The sequence below is a fragment of the Bison bison genome, unplaced genomic scaffold (assembly GCF_000754665.1).
Source record: "Bison bison bison isolate TAMUID 2011002044 unplaced genomic scaffold, Bison_UMD1.0 scf7180017864381, whole genome shotgun sequence".
Taxonomy (NCBI): domain Eukaryota; kingdom Metazoa; phylum Chordata; class Mammalia; order Artiodactyla; family Bovidae; genus Bison; species Bison bison.
Genome location: NW_011494953.1, coordinates 2,187,232 through 2,193,974, shown reverse-complemented (window position 1 = coordinate 2,193,974; position 6,743 = coordinate 2,187,232).

The window sequence follows — 6,743 nt, the reverse complement described above, 5'->3', positions numbered from 1 at the left end:
GGACGACAGAGGATGAGATGGCTGGATGGCATCTCTGACTTGATGGACATGAGTTTGAGTGAACTCCGGGAGTTGGTGATGGACAGGGAGGCCTGGCATGCTGCGATTCATGGAGTCGCGAAGAGTCGGACACGACTGAGCGACTGAACTGAACTGAACTGAACTGAAGAGGAGAGAATGGCACATGATTTGGACAGGAATGATGGCTGAGGCTGGGAAATGGTTCCCACCCACAATTCAAACTAGGCAAAAGTTCAACATTAAGGTTTCAACATTAAGGTACCAAGAATTTATATTGCACATTTTTCAAGCTTAGCGCAATATCTTTGCTCTATTGATGCTTTCGAATTGTGGTGCTGAACACTCTTGAGAGTCACTGGACGGCGAGGAGATCAAACCAGTCAAATTTAAAGGAAATCAACCCTGAACTTTCACTGGAAGGACTGATGCGAAAGCTCCAATATTTTGGCCACTTGATGCGAAAAGCTAACTCACTGGAAAAACTTCTGATGCTGGGAAAGATTGAAGGCAAAAGGAGAAGGGGGCGGCAGAGAGTGAGATGCTTAGATAGTATCACTGACTCAATGGACATGAATTTGAGCAAACTCTGGGAGATGGTGGAAGACTGAGGAGCCTGCAGTCCATGGGGTTGCAAAGAGTCAGATACAACTTAGCAACTGAACAACAACATATCTTAAATAGCCTCACCATTTTATAACATTTTTTTTTTTGTGATAGAATATACACAGCATAGAACTTACCATTTTAACCCTTGTTAAGTACACCTTTCCATGGTATTAAGTATTTTCATGTTGTTATGCAACCGCCATCTGCCTCCAGAATTTTTTCAACCTCTTTGACTGAAACTCTGTATCCATTAAACACTAACTCTGCATTTCCTACCCCATTAAGCTCCAGGAAACTACCTTTCTTTCTGTCTGCATGAATTGGATAATCCAAGGCAATGGCACCCCACTCCATTACTCTTGCCTGGAAAATTCCATGGACAGAGGAGCCTGGTAGGCTGCAGTCCATGGGGTCGCTAAAAGTCGGACACGACTGAGCGACTTCACTTTCACTTTTCACTTTCCTGCATTGGAGAAGGAAATGGCAACCCATTCCAGTGTTCTTGCCTGGAGAATCCCAGGGACGGGGGAGCCTGGTGGGCTGCCGTCTATGGGGTCGCACAGAGTCGGACACGACTGAAGCGACTTAGCAGCAGCAGCAGCAGAACCTGTTTTTTAATTAAACTCTTTTCCTAAGAGTGTCCTTGTGAAAAATCTTATTTCTAAAAGTATCTCTACATATAGATGAAGTAGATACTATCATGTCTAGTTTATAGCTGGACAAACTAAGTTAATAGAAGTTCAGTGCATAAGAAACAAGTGGCTACTTATCCAAATCTATTCTGCCAGGTCCCCCTTCCCTTTCCCCCTTCTTTATTTTGGCAAGTCCCAAATTTTGTTCTGCTATTCACAGGCAAGGTATGTACCCAGGGAAGAGGGTAATTTTAGCCCTAGGAGGAAGTCTAGATGCATTTGAGTCAATCACAGTAATTTCAGTCCCTTTGCCAAAGATTGATATGGGGATTAGCAAGTGATACACTTCAAGCCTATGAGACATGAGAGAATGCTGATGTAAGGATTCTGAAAAGGATTTCTTTGCTTTGACAAATACACAGTTCCTATTTTCTGCTTCTTTATATGGTGGCCATGTGTGAAGCGGTGCCTGGAGCTCAGCAGCCATCTTGCCACCAAGAGGAGGGTTAGCCACATCACCCAGATAATACACTGAAGATGGCAGAGGGGAAGATGGAAAGAATCTGGATCCTTTATGATGTGAATGAGCTTCTGAATTAACCAACTTTGGAACTCCCCACCTTTAGTCTTGCTGTTTATGTGAGATCATACATTTCCTTTTTATTTAAACCACTTTTGCATTTTATGTGCTTGCAGCCAAAAGCATACTGAGTTTGTTAAAGATTAAAGCTAAATAAGAACCAATGCAGATGACCCAAGTCTCACAAGCTTTTCCACTGGATAATGCTATTGAGGCAGCATTGGTCTTTTTGTTATGAGAGAGCCCATCCTATTGTATTATTTCTGAACTGTTGGCTCTGGGAAAAGATTTCTAGGAAAAAGTACTCCTGAAAAATTGAGTTTGATTTTGAGAAGAGAAAGAGGTGGGGAGATATGGGAGAAGATGGAGAGAGACTTAAATAACCGAGTAAAATTTGTGTAGGAAGTTGCAACTGGAAGGAAGGAGAAAAATTTTATCTGGGAATGGTCCTTTGAAATACAATGGTCAGGTGTGGTGAGAGGGATGAGAAAAAGTCAGTCAGTCAGTATAGCTGTAAGAGCCAGGGAGCTTTTCTCTCCAACGAGAAACCCAACATTTCCTGGGTTTGTGACAAAGTGGAAGATGGTGTATGACAAAGGGGAAGACAAGGGCGTGATGTGAACATGACTAGGTAAAGGGCTTTGAAATACTGCAACCACAGAAAGCTGACAGAGAACTAACAGAATTACACACTGAGCTGACATCAATGCTCACTTACGGTGAACTTGTGGCCGATTGGACTATTCTTTAGAGTCTACCCAGCAAACTTTCTTTTAGGCATGTGAGCTGGGCATGTGATCCAGGTTTGGATAATCATAGTTCTTCATTCTCCAGGCAACTTCAATCAGTCCAAGTGGGAGGCACATGACTCAGGGAAAGGCCAGAGTCCTTCCCTAGAAAATTATATACAGATGCTGAGAAAAACAAGGTGGGTTTTTTTTTTTTTTTTTTTTTACTACTAGATAAAGAAACAGAGTTGAGCAGAAACAAAAGGCAGAAGAAAAAGAGGGAAGCGACCTTGAGTTCTCTGTGTCAGACCTTAAGGCCTAGGCTCCTATAGCATTTGTTTTACATCTGTGAACTACCCCAGAGTGGCAGATCATTTTCTTCAGAAATGGCCACCAGAATATAGCCCATCCCACGTACTCTAATTACAATGCAACATTGACACTCCTTCTGTGGAGTGGTGGTGTCTGTATCCCTGCCTTTTGTACCTGGACAGACATTTGTGACCACTTGATCTGAAAATGTATGGTGGAAGTGGTGCTATGTGACTTCTGACACTGAATCATAAAAATGCCATACACTATTGCTTTATTCTCTGGGGACTTCTGACCTTGGAACCCAGGCATCATGCTTGAAGAAGACAGGGGCTACATGAAGAGACCACAGGGTCATGCCAACAGCCCTAGATGAGGTCCCAGCAGACAGCCTCAACCAGAAATGAGACATATCCAGATGAACCCAGGCATCGAGTCACCTTGAGCCTCAGTCTTCCCAACTGAATTTCCAGGCATCGAGGGGCAGGAATGTCACCCCTACGTATCCTATCTGAATTCCTGACCCATACAGTCCATAGAATAATAAAATGATGGTGCTATATCACTAAACTTTGGGATGATTTGTTACACAGCTACATTTAACAGAAATACTCAGTGTCTTTCTTAACTACGTGAACCAACAAATTCTTTTTGCTTAAGCTAGTTTGAAATGAGTTTCTTTCCTTTGCAACTAAAGGAATCTTGACTCATAAACGCTCTGTGCTCAGTTGCTCAGAAGTGTCTGACTCTTTTGAGACCCTATGGACTGCAACCCACCAGTCTCCTCTGCTCATGGAATTTTCCAGGCAAGAATACTGGATTTCCTACTCCAGGGGATCTTATTCTTTACCACTAGTGCCACCTGGGAAGCCCCCATAAACCCTCTGTGCTAAGTCACTTCAGTTGTGTCTGACTCTTTTGCAACCCTATGGACTGTAGTCTGCCAGGCTCCTCTGTCCATGGGATTTCCAGGCAAGAATACTCTGGAGTGGGTTGCCATTTCCTTCTCCAGGGGATCTTCCCGAGCCAGGGATTAAACCTGGGTCTTTTATGTCTCTGGCATTGGCAGGCGGGTTCTTTGCCGCTAGGGCCACCTGGGAAGCCTCTGTGCTGTGCTTAGTCGCTTAGCCATGCCCAACGCTGCGACCCCATGGGCTGTAGCCCGCCAGGCTCCTCTGTCCCTGGGGATTCTAGAGGCAAGAATACTGGAGTGGGTTGCCATGACCTCCTCCAGGTGATCTTCCCAACCCAGGGATCAAACCGAGGTCTCCCACATTGCAGGCAGATTCTTTACCAGCCGAGCTACCAAGGAAGCTCAGGAAGCCTCCAGTCTCGGAATTATCCATTCTTGCAAATCAGTTACTCAGTTTACATTAAAAAAAAAAAAAAAAAAAGGTGGTTTTTCACATGGTCTTCACAGAAAAAAAGTACAGAAAATAGTGAAAAAGAAAGAAGAGTCAGAATTAGGGCAGAGGCCTAAAAAAGGGGAAAGAGGTCCTCTTTCTGTTTTCTTCAATCCATGATTTCATGGGACATAAATCATGTCATCTTTCTACTTAGGATTGGGTGCTAGCCATTGATTTACTGAGTGACTTTTGACAGTCATTGTTACCTTGCTGGGTCTATTTCCTTTTTCAAAGGGTGATAGTGGAGGGAGCTAGTTCTTTATCAGCAAAATGAGGAAACGGCTAGATGTGGTATTTGTTAGCATTCTTAATAATAGCCCGGTGCTAAGCGTTATGTTAGGTGTTTCCCATGTATTCCCATCTGCTCCCCACCATGCCGCTAGGCAGCAGATATTATTAGCCACTTTACAGTCCTTTCCTTAACTAACACGCTATCCACCCTGTTGAACTTCTTTTCTAGTGCCTCTCACTATGATACACTCTGAGGGCGTGACAAGTCACATGGGACAAGTTCCTCATTTTTAAGAAGCTTATGTTCAGATTGGAAAGGTAAAGCTAAACTAGGTAATAAATTGTTACAATCTAAACTGACCATAGATGCAACAGGAGTTACATTTATTACCTATCATCATGTAACAGGTTACCACAAATTCAGCGGTTTAAGACAACACACATAATCTCACAAGTTTTGTGAGCCAGGAGTCTGGGTTCAGCTTAGCTGAGTTCTCTTTAGGGTCTCACAAGCCTGCAACAAGTCATTGGCTGGGTTATGTTCCCCGAGTTGAAGCCAGGATCCTCCTCCAAGCTCATGAGGTGGTTGTAACAGTTTCTTGCAGATTTAGGACTGAGGGTCCTCTTTTCTTGCTGTCCACCGGGGGCAACTCTCAGATCCTAGAGGCTCCTGCAGTTCCCTCCCACGAGCCTTTTCCACAGGCTGTTCACAACATGGCAGAGTTCTTCTTCAGGGCCAGCAAGAGACTCTCACTCCAGTCAGCAACAAAGGAGTGTTATATAATGTGTCTGTAACCATGGGAGTGACACATCATTATCTGCACCATGTTCTACTGCCTAGAAGCAAGTCACAGGTCCCACCCACACTCAAGGCAAGGGAATTACACAAGTATGTGACTCACTGAGGGGGTGATGGGGTCATGGAAAGGTGTATTTGCTGCAGGAATTTAAAAGAGAGAGAGGGGTCAGAGTAAACTGGAATCCTCAGGGGAGGTTTTACGGAGGGACTTAGGCTACAGGTTGAAGGATGAGTAGAACTTAGACCAGCAAAGAGGGGAAGAGAAGAGGCAGGCCATCAGGGACCAAAGAGTTATATGAGTGATGGTGTGGAGGTGGGGTTCTCCTCACAGTACACAGAAAGCTAACGGAAACCTGCTGACTTTGTACATCACAAAGGATAGGAAGAACTCTTTTTTTTTTTTTTTAAAAAGGAAGCTGGATAATGAAGAGTCCTGGCCTTGGTGTCAGAAATTTGGGTTCCAGATTCAGTTTTGCTATTAACTAGCTGCAAGGAGATCCAACCAGTCCATTCTAGAGGAGATTGGTCCTGGGTATTCTTTGGAAGGAATGATACTAAAGCTGAAACTCCAGTATTTTGGCCATCTGATATGAAGAGATGACTCATTGGAAAAGACTCTGATGCTGGGAGGGATTGGGGGCAGGAGGAAAAGGGACGACAGAGGATGAGATGCCTGGATGGCATCACCGACTCGATGGGCGTGAGTTTGAGTGAACTCCGGCAGTTGGTGATGGACAGGGAGGCCTGGCGTGCTGCAGTTCATGGGGTTGCAAAGAGTCAGACACGACTGAACAACTGAACTGAACTGAACTGAACTGAGCAGTGTGATTGGGGTCTGCTGGTTATCCAAGTCTAGTTTCTCAAAAACGCTTTTATTTACCTGGTCATTGTGAGGACTAACCACGTTCTTGGCTAGGTGCTCTGCAAATTATCCTATTTCCAAAGGTAGCTTCATCAACTTTCACGTCCCTGCTCTCTCTGGGTCCCCCAACTCTCTGACTCCTCTTTCTCAGTCTTTCCCCCAATCTCCTTCCTCTTAAAGTCTCCTAAATTTGAAGAGGGAGAGGATTCTCTGGGCTCTGACCTTGTCCCTTCTCTCACTCACTACCACTCTGCCTTGGGACCCTCAGGAGCCCCACCCAGGACTGATGGCTCCCAAATCTATGCTCCAGCCCAGACCCTTTCCCCCAATGCCAGACTCATGAATCCAACCAGTAACTGATCAATTCTTCTTGGGTCTCCTGCAGGCCCCTCAAATCCAACATACCCCAAACTGAATTCATTATCTTTCCGCCCAAACTTTTTCCTCTTCTGTTTCATGCCTGCTCTTAAAGAATCCCACTGGCAAGTCATCATTCTTTCTTCCCCCGCCCACCTAAGAGCCAAATGGTCACCAAGTCCTTTTTCTTTAGCTTTTCTCCCCTCCAT